The sequence below is a fragment of the Chelonia mydas genome, chromosome 5 (assembly GCF_015237465.2).
Source record: "Chelonia mydas isolate rCheMyd1 chromosome 5, rCheMyd1.pri.v2, whole genome shotgun sequence".
Lineage (NCBI taxonomy): Eukaryota > Metazoa > Chordata > Testudines > Cheloniidae > Chelonia > Chelonia mydas.
In genome coordinates, this window is record NC_051245.2 from 77051532 (window position 1) to 77067608 (window position 16077).

Here is a 16077-nt window from a genome sequence, read left to right on the forward strand (position 1 = left end):
CAGCTATGTGTTATTCCATTAGCTCAAGTGATAGAGGTCTGTGTTGGGGTCCAAGTGTCAGAGATCTGACCTCTGTGTGTGTGTCAATATGATACCACTTGATGGTATTTCTGTTTTGTTTTGTTTTTTCTTTAAAAACCTAGGATATTATATTTTAAAAAAAATGATAAAAGAACATTAAGGTTTCAAAGTCACACACTCAAAAGTTAGGGAATGCCAGAATTAAGGTTTTCTTTGCAAAAAGGTCTGCCAATTTTGGGTGTCCCATCTGAGACTCCTAAGACCTGATTTTTCAGAGTACATGGCATTATGTAGCACTTAATATGTTCAAATCAGACGTCCCCTAGACTTCAATTACAGCTGTGAGTGGTCTGCACTTGAGATCCTGGAGCCTGATTTGCGCAAGTCAGAAAATGTGGAATACACAAATAGTGACTGCCTGTCACAAATTTGGCTTAAGTGACTTGCCTAGCATCATGTAAGAACTCTGTGGCAGAAGCAGGGATAGAATCTAATTCTGTAGGGCAGAATTTAACTTCCTTAACCATCAAATACCAAGGTTTCTCTTCCTGCACTCCACTGCCTCATTCACTACAAATTTCCACACTTCTACAGCACATGTAGTAGGAGTCCATCATTACACAGCCCTGATTCATCCTCAGAACATATCCAGCTGCACTGAATGAGTCCTGTGGAAAAAATAGTATAAGATCATGTAATTAAAGACTGTACCCTAAAGTGTACACACGGGGGGGGAGGGGATGGGGGACTAAGGTTGTTTGAACAATCTCAGTTCTTGCATTTCCCACCTTTTGAGTGCTTGCCTTTGCAACCTTAATCATTTTCTTTTAACATAGTTTTTTCTGTGTGAATATTATGTATGATTATTCATTGAATGCCCACAAGCATGCTAGGCATCATCCAGATACATACAAGAGCTACAGTGCCCAAATTACTATATATTCTTCATTTAAGACAATTTAAATAGGGAAAGGGCTTTTTATTTTAATTAATATGATACACTTTGTTGTTATGTGACTCAATACCAAGGAGGAGTTGTATTTAATCCTAGACTGTTGTCCCTGGATTGGTGTTTTAACCCTTGCTTATTTCCAGTCATCATTTTTTAACCTTTCCTGTTTATTTTTTATCTAATATTTTAGCCCTTGCCTTTTTCCAGTTTAATTTTTCTAATACATTTTGCTTTTCTTTTGGATGACTGGAAATGGTGGCATAGACTATTGAGCTGGGGAAGTTTGATGTTGAGTGCCAATGGGAGCTTTATAAAAGAGGTGGGTTTCAGCTCCTAGAGTTTCCTATGAATTCTTCTAATGGGGTGGAATGTGTTGCTCTCCTCGTTTCACTCCTTTTCCTGAGCATTACGCATTCTTCATCCTTAATCTGTGGATCCAGTGAGATACACACATGCCTCTTCATACTGCGGTCCTTGAAAAGCATCAATCATGCAGAATCTGTATTTCTAGTGTCTTTCACAACTGCAGCTGCCCCTAGAACCCACCTAAATGGTGGAAAGGAGGAAGTGCAAGTTAATAAAGCCCCAAACAGCATTACATTTATCTGGTTTCCCCAGTGAGCCTGGGATGGGATAATCCAGATGGGTTTTCCCTGGATTAGGAATTGAGAGGCATGCCCCAGAAGCAGAACTCTCCCCTTATGCAGGCTTAGGCTTCCTTCTATGGACAAATGCAGAGTGGTTTCTAAGGCCCTAAATCAGGACCTATCCTATATGAAATTATGTAAAGGGTCTTAAGTTTAATACAAAGTTGAAAGTCAGCTCTCTAGATATAGCCATTGGTTACAAATCTATTTTATATAATGCCACATACTTATAGTTTATGAAACATATTCTATATTGTACATATAGGATCTGACAGTAAATTCTTGACAAATATTAAATATTGATTCTGAAATAGGAAGCAAAAAAAGTTAGGAATAAATAGCTCATTCTCCGCTTGAAAAAAGGTGACTGTTAAGACGCCCAGGGATCATATTAGAACTCATGGTGTTTAGTACATTTATTAATTATTAATACACTGAAAGAGCTAGCAAAATGGTGTAGTGGGAAAAATTACAGATGGCACAAGTATTAAGATTATTCATGAGAAAGGAGGATTGTAAAGAACTCCAAAAAGACTTAACAAAACTGGGCAACAAAGTGGCTCTTGAAATTCAACAGTGACAAATACAAGGTAATGCACACTGGAAGGAGCATTTTAAACTACTTGTTCACACTGATGGGTTTTGAATTAGCCATAACCTCTGAGGAGACAGATCTAGTGAACAGCTTAGTAGAGATGTCTGTTCAATGTACAGCAGTGGTCATAAAAATGTGGAAGAGCTCTGTCTAGATCACATTGCTACTATGGCTACTGGGCCACAAGGGCTCTCCAAGCCCAATGAACTAGGTCATCATACAGCTTGCTAACTAAACTCACATGGTACGTCTCTTTCAAAAGTTTCCAAATAATGCCTTTCCTGTGGCCAGAGTCATACTGTGTCAAGTCTAATTGCAATCAAATTCATAGAACTGATTTTCACTGGTTTATTGCTTAGTGCATCCTATAACAACCTAAGATGGGGGACAGATTTTCCAACCTGATCACAGGACACCCAAAAAAATAACTTTTATAGGTCTCATGTGGCTCTGTCACAGGGTGAACTGGCCCTTTAAGAGACTTGGGGGTCAGCCTCACATATGACAGGCTCAAAGTCTACCTGTGTCCTTAGCGGAGCCTTATTATGTATCTCAGGCAATGAGAAGAGAGGACCACTGAAGATTAATCCTCTGCTGTAACAATCAAAGGAGAGAAGAGTGAACCCACTTGACTGGGGAACCAACCACACATGCCTCTTAGGTTTAGGTTTCTCACCGCCTCCATGGGAGCAGGAGCTCTGCTAACTACACCGCTCTAGTGACTGAGAGTTGGCATGCTACAAAGCTCATCTTATGCTCCTTTGATTGGTGTGTGGGATTGTGAAATGTGGTCAGATGTGGGGGATTTAGGCCTATTACTGTGAAGAGCTCTTGTATATGCAATTCAATATTAATATTTTGGATATATGCTGTGTGCACTTTAATTCCATTAAAACCTCAATATTAAAAGCACATTAAAGAATCGCCAGTATGAACGTAACAACTCTACTTGCTGTGTGGGCAGCTGCAGTTGTGGAAACCACAGGAGGAGCAGCTTCGGTCTGAGCCATGTACAACCAATTTTCACTAGACTTCCAAAAGGCACGTCTGTGACCTAGGGACTTGCTCCCTGCCAAATGAGGATCTAGTGTACTTTAACTTTCAACGTGGTAAAGTTGCTTCAGAAAAAAGACACAATGATGTTTAAATGGGAAAATGGAGCCTTTTTTTGTTGATTCAAGCTTTGAGAAGCTTCTTCGCCCGTACTCCCCAAACCAAGATTTAAAATTCAGCTCAAAAGGTAAAAGATTGAAAAAAAGTTACAAGCAACTGAAAATGTTCCTTCAGACTAGAAACACTTGTGCAACCTTAACTATATGCTCTGTCTAATAGTATTATAAATGATCTAAAGCAAAGGATAGGTGCATAAAGGGCAAAAGAATGCATACATTTCTGTGTTCCTAAAATAAGTTTTTCAGTCTGGGGTTTTGTATATAGGGAGCTTCCTCCCCGAGTGGAATTTCAGTTATATTTTATAATAACTTAAATACATCACCCATGAGAAAATAATGCACACGTTAGTTCAAAGCAAAACCAAATGTTTATATATATATATAAAAGAAATGTGAACAAAAGAAATACATCATTGTATCAGCCATGTGTCCAACTGAATCACTTCCAAAGTAAATCAAAAATCTCATTGAAATTGTTTTTAGTTATCATGATCTCACTGGGAAACGAAAGGATTTTCTTCAATAGTCTGTTATAACTCTGTCATTATACCATAGTGAGGTAATTTGCTAAAGCAGCTGCCTCTAATGAGTAAACCTTTCCATCTGGCAGGACCCAAATAGACACAATCTCATGTCTGTTTTTCTTACCAAAACAGGGGGGGAAACCCTACACCTATATGTAAGGGGGTGTTCTTTCAACTGTACAAACAACTCAAATTCGTTTATTTTTTAATGCCTTCTCTCTCTCTTACATTCTTTCACACACACAATTGGCCTGAAATGCTGGAGTGTTGATATTGTGCCACCTTTCAGATGGATAACAACATAACTCAGAACATGTTTGTAATATAAACATTCCACCAAGAAACGAGACAAAATTAACAGTCGTTGGAACTTTTTAGCTTTTGAGGAACAGCACTTGTAGATAGTTTGTTTTCATAGTATGATTTTATTTTTCTTGAAAAACTCTATTTTATGGTGTTATGGAAATTACCATTGAGTCATAAGATCTAACAGCTCGCTTCAATACTGGTGCATTCACAAATCACTGACTCTTTAAACTGCACTTTTCAGTGAAGGACAAACAAAGAAAAGAACTGTCATTACTTTTGCACTTTGTTGAAAGCTATATGAAGCTGTAATCTTCTTAAATTCAACTGAACATGGCCTGGCTTTGAGTGTATGAACTATTTTTGTTTTGTTTTTTTCCTAAGGCAATATGATGGCTTTGTTTTTCAGTGAACATTTAGGCTCAGAACAGAGCAGCCAATTTGCTTAATATCATTTATTATAACCACACACACTTTGGCTTTTCTGAATCTCAAGAGCGTATGTACAATAACGGAATGTATACATTTCATAACAGCAATTCATTGGTACTATTAGACAAAACATTGCAATAAACTATCTGGAAAGATAGGGTTCATACTGGGAAGGCATTTTAGTTTACTAGCACGTCTTAGTGAAATGTTTTTCTAATCAAAGATTAAATCATGGTTATTGAAATTAAAGTTGGTCTGAAATACTGACTCTAAATATCCCTGTCCCCTACCATCGCCAAGTGCCTGCTGCAGCTCTGATGAAATCAGTGGAAAATCTTCCATTGAATTCAGTGGAAGTTGGATCAAGCCCCAAATAGGGAAAGATTGGATTTAGATCTAAATCTGGATCCAAATATCCACCTGGTCCCTATTTCTATAATGAGTGGCACAAAAACTTCACATCTGGAAACCCTCAGATGTTCAGAAAGTTCAGGTCCAACATTTGTATTTTGCTATTTGGGGCTATCTTTAATACAAAATAACAACAACAAATCTTAACCAATTAAAGTGTCTTTGCCAGTTCAGAATTTTATCAATATGGTTAATATGTTATGGTACTCAGTGGTAGCTTGAATAGTGATTTTTACTTGCATAAAAAAGACAAGAATATAACAAGCACCCTAGATGCCATGGTGATAAAACCCGAGAGAGAACAACACACAAAAACCAGAGAACTGCAGTGTGAGAAACTTTGTGACAGGCTGCCATTCAGCCCATTCCTTGGGTTCTGCATCACAAAGTGTTTCAGATCTTAAAGGTACAGTAATTCAAAAAGTCACCATTGTTTCTACAATTATACACATCACTGTAGTATAGAAAAATATCAGCGCTTTGGAGGAGGAAGATTATGATCCTATAATAGCAACTTATTTAATTTTCTCCTTGACTGCTGGCTGTAATGTAAATTTAATGTGCAACATACCAAGGTTATCTCTCTCTCTTACACACACACACACATACTGGACAGTAATGTTAAGGCATTAGTGAAGAAAATGTATTTGTCAGTGCTCCCAGTCTTTCTCCCATTGAAGTTAATGACTAAACTTCCTTTGACTTCAGTAGGACGAGTTTCAAAAAGTACACAGTACAAAATAGCACTTAATTATGCAGAAGGATGGTAACAAACAAACTTTTATCATTCAGTCGATTGGCTAATAAAATAAAACATGTCTTTCAAGAAACATCAACACAGCAAGAGAAGAGTAAAATACAAATACTAGGTTTACTGACATTTATTGTGCAGAGATCTAACAGTGTTCACCTTTTTGCTCATTTTTCTCGTTAAAAATACTCGTACCCAAACTGAAGCTACTGTATATTGCAGTTGGATCGTATATTTGTACAAATTGTATTCACCTCTCTGGTTGTCAAGCAAACTGGTAAATGCTAAATTTGGATGATATATTTCTTCTTCGAGCTTTGTGTAGAAAACAGTCTATCGGAATGAGATGTACCAATGTCTGGGAAAACCTACCTGGCACATACCCATCCTGGGAGTCCTGAGAGAGCTTAATTGGAGTCAGAGAAGGAGCTATAAAAATGAATGAAAAAAATAGGGTTGTACAAAGAAAATTGAAAATAGGAAAGGACATAAAAGAAGACAGTGGGCAAGGTCCTCAGCTAGTATAGATTGGTGCAGCTCCAGTTTACACCAGCTGGGCATCTGGCCCACAGAGTGAGAAAAATAATAATGCTGCAGCTTAAATTTCTTCTGGACATCTCAAGCAGATCTGTGGTCAAGCCTACACCAACGTAAAACCGCTCGCATGTGGCCAATTCCTTAAATATTTCAGCAGTAACAATCATATAGCTACTACACACGTGCCTGTACATTGTCTGTTTTATGCACATGAGACTGATTTTTATACAGTATTTGTTTTAGTAGCTAGCCTGCAGCATCTAGATTTTGGGGGAAACAAGAGTTATCATCACCCACAGACGTTGCAGAGAGAGGGAAAGTAATCCACTAGCACTAATATCTTTAAAATAAATAAATTAAATCACTGCTTTGAGACTGGTTTCAGAGTAACAGCCGTGTTAGTCTGTATTCGTAAAAAGAAAAGGAGTACTTGTGGCACCTTAGAGACTAACCAGTTTATTTGAGCATGAGCTTTCGTGAGCTACAGCTCACTTCATCGGATGCATAGCATATCGTGGAAACTGCAGAAGACATTATATACACACAGAGACCATGAAACAAAACTTCCTCCCACCTCACTCCCCCGCTGGCAACAGCTTATCTAAAGTGATCCTCAAGTAGAGCCATTTCCAGAAATGAGACAGAAACATTGATTTCACTCTCCTATACCCAATTCTAAGTCATTATTAGCTGCCCTTGCCCTTTTCCCTAACTGAGCAGGATATTGGTTCAGTTGAAATTAGATGCGGGGAGAAGTGATATTTTAAGGCCCTATTCTTCCATGAGTAACATAATACAAGTTCTTAGGGTCTTATTATCTCTGCACTATATGTTATTATTTTAACAATGATGGAGGTGAAAGGAGAAGTTATATTCTGGTATTGTTTAGTAGTATCAATTCTTTCTTCATCTCCACAGAGACCTTGCTGTTCCTCAGGAGATGTTATTTTGTTGCACTGATTCCCTGTAATGGTGGGCCTAGCAGCAGAATCCGAGGAAATGGTGGAAACAGCTGTCCAAGTGCACTTGGGTTAATGATCTATAGAACCTATGAGAGACAGAGCAGTAGTCATAACCAGTACATTAATGGTCAGATTTTCAAAGCTGGCTATGGGTTTGGATGCTTCGTTGCCATTAACTTTAGTAGGAATTGGGCAGCCAGAGCCTTTATATGGCTTTGGAAATCTCAGCCCTGTTTTGTTTAGGATTTGCCCTTTCCTTTGTGTTTGAATATTCCCTGACTTTGACTTCAACAGACCCGGGTAGGGTCCATGGATGCCTGGAAAATTAGGAGGTCTCATTGGAGTTTCCAGGTGAATCTTTATCTCAAAATATTTATTTTCTGAGGAATGCTAAGTTATGGTTTATTTTTAGTGTTGTTTTACTGGTTATTCATACCTATGACAGACAGCTCTAGAGGAAATCTGAATGAATTATAGGAAATGGCAAGAAAAAATATATGAGAAAACTGTACAATCTTCCCTCCCTCAACCTATGCTGCTCTCAGTGGCCTGAGGTAACAGTAAACGATCAACCCCAACTTTGAATTTCCTCACTTTTGTTTATTTCATTAAAAATGGATTCATGTCACCACCTTTGCATCCAGATTTCAAACACCCCAAAATTCAAGAGAATTCACATCTGGGAATTTCATTTGGTCCATTATAAAGAGGAAGGTGCTCATTTGCAAAATTCAGACTTGGATCTAGATTTAGATGCACCCAGTGTTTGCAGTGTCTGAATATTGCATTTGGCTCAGACTCATTTCTATTGTAACATACATACAGGGGGGACCAATTCTCCACTGCCTTGCACGTTGTGTAGTCATTTATAGCTATGCAAAATGGGTACAAGGTGCTGTCATTCTTATCTGCAAATGATTGCCCAAGGTGCCAAAGCAGTGAAGAATAATAATAGAAAGTGTTAGGCAGCCTTAATACAGGGATTGGCCACAGTTGATACACAGTTGGCCACACTCAACTTATGGAGCACAGGCTCATGGTTCTACCAATGGAAAATCTTCCTGGAGTGAGGGTGTAACAGCTTCCTGGGTGGATTCAGAGCTGGCCAGCACAGCCTTCAGTGAGTGGGGCAACCAGAGAGAAGGCAGGACAGAGCAAAGACACCTAGGAGATTAATTGATTCAATGCATAACCCAGGAAGCCTCTGCTTGTGGGACTGAGTCCCAAGAAGCTATCCTCCTCCTCCCCTAGGGAAGGGAGAGCTGCCCCCAGCAGGCACAGCAGCTTTTGACAGCACAAGGATTGCTCGTTCCATCCCACTGGACCCTGAGGGTCAGATCCAGGCCAGTGCAGTTAATATACAATTGTGAAAATATATATATATTTTTTCTGCATAAAGATCAACCGGACAATTTAGAGGTCAATAGTGAACGCACGATAATTTAATAATGATTCATAGCTCTTTCAGCTTTAACTTCAAGATCTGAAAACTGCTTGTCACAGGGAAAAATTGTATTACCTATTAATATATTATTAAAAAGTAGAATAACATATAAAGCTTGCGTGCTATCTGGTGCTGTTAATGGTCACTTTCCCTTTACTCAGATTTTACAATATTTATTTTCTCAAGACTAACACCTCTTAATTATAAGAGCTTTAATAAAGCAACTCTTTTGGTTTCAGTTGTCTTGGAATAATCAAACTCTCAGGGGTAGAGAGGTGTTTTGCTTGTGCTTCATAATTGCCTGGGATTTTGATTATTTCATGAGAAATCTGCACCTCCTGCTAAGTCAGATTGCTTAATTAATGAACTCTTTCAAATATCAAATACCAGCCAATGAGAAACCAGACAGTAGCCAAATATTAGGTTTAAAATGCCAGTATCAATTAATGTGTGGGACAGTGGTAGTTTTCTAGTGTTGCAATAAAATGGTTTTGCAGCCAGTGAATTCTGTTAAGCAAGAGAAATTAGGGTTTAATCCCTCAGGACAAGGAGGAAAAAAAGAACTTGATTTTGCAAAGAGAAGCCACAGGGTAACCCTTAAAATGCCCAAACCCCAAGGGTATGGAGTCAAAGTTGTGGCATGACAAAAATTATTGTAGATGGACACTTGCAATTAATTTGTGGTTCTTGCTAATGTTAATTTTTGTAACTAATGTGTTGCTATTACTAAGAACTGTAAAAATGTACAAAGTGCCTAATCTTTTGAACAAACCCTTGAACATGTTAAAAGTGATACATAAGAACACACTTTATGTTAAAAGGCCTTGTTATACTGATGTTTCACAGTTAATGCCTGCAAACAGTATTGGAACTTTTCACAGGGGAAAAGACATTCCAAACCTAACATGCGGTATGAAAAGGGAAACTGAGGCACACTACCATATTGCTTTCATGGCTAAATGCCAAGATTCCTATCCTATGGACAACATTAATATCTATAATAACTTGGTATTAATTGGGTTCCAAACATTTGCCAGAGCTTGTATGAATAAAGTAGCTATGCTCTTTAGCTTTTGGCAAGATCACATAAGACATACAGGAACCATGCTGCAAGAGCAGATCCAATCCACTGTTGTTCTAACCAAGTTTTACCTTGAGTTTTTAAAGGGATTCAATCATGTTATTGAACATGATTTTGATAAACCATTTCTGTTATACACAGATACAGCTTCTAACCCAACACTAGCTGTAGTAAGACAAAACCAAGGATGGGGCGCTCTTGGGATTCAGTCAGTGATGTTTGTGTCATCTCTTCCTGCATCAATTTTGCGTTGGGGGTGTGACGTTACTGATATAACCTCTGACTGTTGTGACAGGGTCAGGCCAGATGGCTACAGGAGAGTGATAGAAGGCAGATATATTAGTCCCAGGTTAAGTAGGTCCCTTATCCCTGGGTAAGGTAACAGGGAAGGTTCCAGAATAATCAGGAACTTTCTGGAAAGAATTAAGACAGACAGGCTGATTAGAACACCCACAGCCAATCAAGAAGCTGCTAGAATCAATTAAGGTAGGCTAATCAGGGCACCTGGGTTTAAAAAGGAGCTCACTTCAGTTTGTGGTGCACGTGCAAGGAGCTGGGAGCAAGAGGCACTTAGTGAGCTGAGAGTGAGAACACGTACTGTTGGAGGACTGAGGAGTATAAGCATTATCAGACACCAGGAGGAAGGTCCTATGGTGAGGATAAAGAAGGTGTTGGGAGCAGGCCATGGGGAAGTAGCCCAGGGAGTTGTAGCTGTCACACAGCTGTTCCAGGAGGCACTCTAGACAGCTGCATTCCACAGGGCCCTGGGCTGGAACCCAGAGTAGAGGGTGGACCCGGGTTCCCCCCCAAACCTCCCAACTCCTGTTTAGACGCAGGAGGAGTTGATCTGGACTGTGGGTTCATGAAAACAGCCAAACTGAGGACTGCTGTGAATCGCCGAGGTGAGCAAATCTGCCAGTAAGCGCAAGACCCACCAAGGTAGAGATGGAACTTTGTCACACTGTATAGATCATTGTTGCAACCACTGTTATATATTTGCAGCAAATATTGTACAAAGGTTGTCGTGTAAGGTGTCTACGGAAAGGTTATGATTTGCTGATTATGATAGCTGTATGTGTGTATCATTTTTGTAGTTGAAGTTATGAATATTTGCTGTGTACTTGTATCTTAATGTGTTTTGATTCTAAGGCCTGGTCTACACGGGGTAGGGGTGAGTTAAGTCAGTCTACGTTATGCAACTTCAGCTACGAAAATAACGTAGCTGAAGTCGACGTACTTAGAGCTACTTACCGGGGTGTCTTCACTGCAGTAGGCTGACAGCTGCCACTCCCCCGTCGTCTCCGCCTATGCTTCTCACTCCGGTGGAGTACTGGAGTCGACGAGAGAGCACTTGGTGGTCGATTTATTGCGTCTTCACTAGATGCGATAAATCAACCTCCGATGGATCGATCGCTCTGGAGGTAAGTGTAGACATGCCCTATGAAGCCTCAGTGAAGCATTTGGTCAGCTTCTTAAGAAAGAACTATTCTCAGTAAGTGCCCAATCAAGTAACACTTGGCTGATAATGAACTTTGGGAGACGCCAATCCACATCTGAGCTTTCCTGGGAATGTTCAAACTAACATGTAAACAATTGCATCGGCCTGTAAAGAACTGAGTCATGCATGGACATGTGGATTGGCCATGTGACTCCAGGCTCCATCTTGCTGCTGTGATCTTCCACAGGGCAGAGGATATAAAAGGTCCTGAAAACGCCTCCATTTTTTCATCAGTCCTGCTTCTTTCCTCCGGAGGAACCTTCCTGCAAACTAAAGCTCTGAACAAAGGACTGAATGACCCATCCCAGCTGTGGATGTACTCCAGAGACTTAATTTGAACCTGCAGTTTATTCCACCACTGCTACAAGCCTGAACCAAGAACTTTGCCATTACTGTATGTAATTGATTCCATTTAACCAATTTTAGCTCTCATTTATATTTCTTTCTTTTTATGAGCCTTTAGATTTTAGATTCTAAAGGATTGGCAACAGCGTGATTTGTGGGTAAGATCTAACTTGTATATTGACTGGGGTCTGGCGCTTGGTCCTTTGGGATCGAAAGAACCTTTTTTCATTTACTGGGTATTCGTTTTCATAACCATTCATCCCCACAACAAGTGGCACTAGTGGTGATACTGGGAAACTGGAGTGTCTAAGGGAATTTCTTGCATGACTTATGGTTAGCCAGTGGGGAAAAACCAGTCTTCTCTATTTGGCTGGTTTGTTTTGCCTTGGTGTGCAAAGGAACCCCAGCCTTGGGCTGTAACTGCTCTGCTTTAAGCAATTTGTCCTGAATTGGTACTCTCAGCTGGGTCCCACCAAAACCAGCATTGTTACATCTAGTGTTGCAATAAAATGGTTTTGCTCTGTGTCAGTCTGAAGACAGCTGATCTTCCAGACTTTCTTTCCCCTTGCAGCTAGGAATTTGTAATAATTGAGTGCTGAAGTGAACTGAAGAATATTTTTAATTGTTTAAAATTCTATTTAATGCCTATGAGAAGTGGTGACATGTCAGCATTGTGGACTGAAATCTTCTGTCCATCGAACGGCTACAGAACAGGAAGTAGCAGTGCAAGTTCCATCCTCACCCTCCATTCTAACCCGTGGAACGACAGATAGGGATGACAGAGTACCACAGTTCAATTTCTATGGCAAATCAATCCTTAGACTCTCTGTTGAGGCTGCCAGCAAGGATATCACTTGTGGTAGTATTTCTGGTGATGTCTGCTGATACCTACAACATGTTTCATGCTACTGACCTGCACTAGAGCTGAACTGGTGACCTGGAGATTAAAAGCTCCACAGTCCATTACCAATCACTGAGCCATTCAGTCCACTGAAAAAGCTTGTCTTCAGCTCCCCTTATGAAACATGCCAGAATTTTAGTTGATTGCCTCTCATTTCCCAAAGGATTAATTTGGAAAAGGGTTTTGCCCCTGGGGGTTCTAAGCTGCCTGTGCGTCTTTTGAAATTCCGCTCTTTCTTTTCCTGTTATCCTCTGCACTGTTCTCTAATAGACTCCAACATAGAACATGTGCTGGAAAGACAAAACCAATATTGCAGTAAGTAAATCTCTGTGATGCCCTGCATTGATACAATAGCTATGAATTTGTAGCTTTCAATCCTTTAAAAATGAAACATTTTGACCTGCTGTGGTATTGGTTCAATGCATCTCCAAACAAACTTCAATTTATAAGTATTATGTTGCTAAAGCACTGATACCGTCAGTGATTGTGGTGCTTGCTGGAAAAGAAATACCCTACATCAAGCACATTTTGAAAATAATGTTCCCACCTAAAAGCTTCTCTCCTGCAGAAAATGGATTGTGCAATATCTTATCAGGCGGAAAAGAGTGTGCGAGGAAAAAAAAGGGAGAAATAAAAATAATAAAACCCACCCCTGTGTAGAACATTAGAAACGAGGCACTAACAAAGACTTCCCATTCCACATAGAATTAGTGCTGGCAGAAGCAGCTCACAGCACTGTGGGTGTACTCAGCTGTGCAGAGCTGATTATAGAAGATGAAAGAGTCTGGCAATTTATTTCATCTCACACTGAAGCACTGCTGACAACTGAGAGTGAGGACAGAAGGATTCATTTGTTCAACTTCTGTTTTAAAAAGCAGGCTTCAAATGATACCACTGAGACCGTAGGGGAGGGGAAAATGCTGTGGTGTAATAATGTGTCTATTTTTTATTTCTCTGGCTGCAGCATTTATACTTTTAGCTGGGTTTTTGGGACAGAGGGCAGGCTATTAATGTTTGGAAATATATAAGATCAGGTTACTAGTCAGAAAAATAGACTACATTAACCTAAAATGAAGTGTGCGAATTTGTGTGTGTGTCTGTGTGTATACACATGCTCTTTGCTGCCTGACAAGCCATTGTACAACCTATTTTCAGCAGAAGAGAAGCTTTTAGATGGTAACATTATACACACACACATACACTCTTTTGTTCTGTTACACCCCTGCTGTCTCAAAGACCTGTATAGCCTCTTTCAATGTTTGAATATGGATGTTTGGCCATTGTATTAACATTTATTCAATGAATATTATAATATTTAGTGCTTGCCAATTTGATTACATATATTTGACTCTTAATCCCTTTTTTTCCATTTGTTAAAATCTCATGGTTAATTTGCAGAGTCACCATGAGTCCCGAGTAAGGGGTATCATGGTGTTGAACTGCCCCAGGAATAGATCATGCTTGAAATTGTGACTCAGAGGTATAATTTAGTCCCTGCTTCTCCTTTGTTCGGGGGAAGCAAGCTGTGCCAGGTACAGGCTTAATTGCTTCTCATCTCCAGCACAGTTGTGCTGGCCAGTGGGTTAGAGAGGTAGCACCCAGGTGCTGCCCATCTGTGTAGAAGAAGAAGCAGTGGTTCTGTCCTGGTAGCTGCTTTCTCCTCTCTATGTAGCTCAGCAGGTAGCCCATGCAGAGGAATAAGAGATTACTTTACATGTCCTTACTTCCCTGTTCAAGTGCATATGATTGCTCACAATAGAGCCCTTAAATGCAATTTTCTTTTATTCTGCTCTTTATCTATCTATCTAACCCCCCCCACACACACATTTCCGAGTACTGTAAGTTTTATGTATGAAATGTTTTGTCTGATATGTGTGTATTGTATTTTTTTAAGGATTTATTTTATATTTTCTAATTATGATTAACCAGGTTTGTTGTTTCAATGTGGTGCTGCAAATGTAACAATAAAATATATTACTTGGCATTGAAATCATGCTTAAGGTCTGATCTCACCTTTCTTGCACTCGCCAAACATCAGCTGACATCAGTGGGAATTTGGGATCTGTAAGGAATGTAGGATTGGGCCCTCGAACATGTTAGAATCCTAGAATTAAATGCACAAGATGATTTTTCCTGTGAATTTGCCACTTTATATACATTTGGTTCTAGGTTTCTAATATGTTTAAAGTCCTGACCCAGCATTTTTGTGCAGACGCCAAACTCCCACTGCTGTTTGGTGCATGCAAGGAACACAGGATGAGGCCCATACCTATGTTATAATCCTAGAACCAAGCATATACATTGACCGTTACATAGGAAAACCATCTTAACTGTGATTCTGAAAAGGGACTAAACACTTACAGTAAGAAACCAATCATGCTCCATCCTAGCATGGATACAAATTTGGCTGTAAAATTTATTCTGTCCTTTGGCACTCCTGAATAAATGGGTAAATCCTCACTTGTGCAAGAAATATTCTTTAGAAAGCCAGGCAATCGCTCTTCCTGATGTATTCATTCTGTAATAATGAATAAAAAGCAGCTTTTAGGAAACCAGAGGCCCAGAATACCATTATTATTGTTGTTCATTATAGTTCCAGGAGGGCCCACAATATACTGAGAGCTGTACTAACAAAAAATAAGGTTGAGTCACTACTTCAAGGAATTTACTTTCTGTTTTTGTTTTTTTTTTTAAAAAAAGCTCACACCCCCCAAAAGATTTTCAACTTGTACATCTAATGTGGTTTCTTAAAGTAAATTGCAACTGCTGTTCCACATCATCCTAATATAAAACTCATCACAAAAGTATATTTAAAACTGTATTTTACTGTGCTGCAATGTGATATTTTGGCCGCATGCAATGTGCAAGAGCAACTCATTCCAGAGGAGCACCTTTCTTAATTACTTTCCCATTGCAGATTTGCCCTCTTATAGGAACTTTTTTCAAAGCCTTATTATACCAGATAAGTCTATACTTGCAGTGAAAACAGATCCCAGCTGTAACATCTTCCTGTATGTCAGAATATACAGTCACTTAGTGGTAACGTTTTCAGGAATAGAAGCGTTAGAGCGTAGCTTCAGGGAATGATACTTTTCTATAGTGTTGCCTACTAGGAAGAGAAAATATGGTGATTGTATTTGTCACAGTGTGTTGCCAGGTAAACAGCCATTAGTCACTCAGCACTTTTAAATACAAAAATGAATTAAATGTAAACATCCACATAATCCAACTACTACTTTTATGATCCTTCTGCACTGTACACTGGTACATTAAAACAACTTCACAGGGAAATATGATCAGGAATTTGGTTGTTGATTAATGAGTAAATAGTTCTGATGTGCAAAGAGGGGGATATTACCCCAAATTGATAGTTTTCAAACTACAGCTTGGGTAATGCTGAAGGCTGTAGTATGATCAGGGCAAACTGAGATTCCTGGTTAGGAGACCTGCTTCCACCTTGTATCCCTTCCCATTTACTATTACTATTGCCAGGGCATG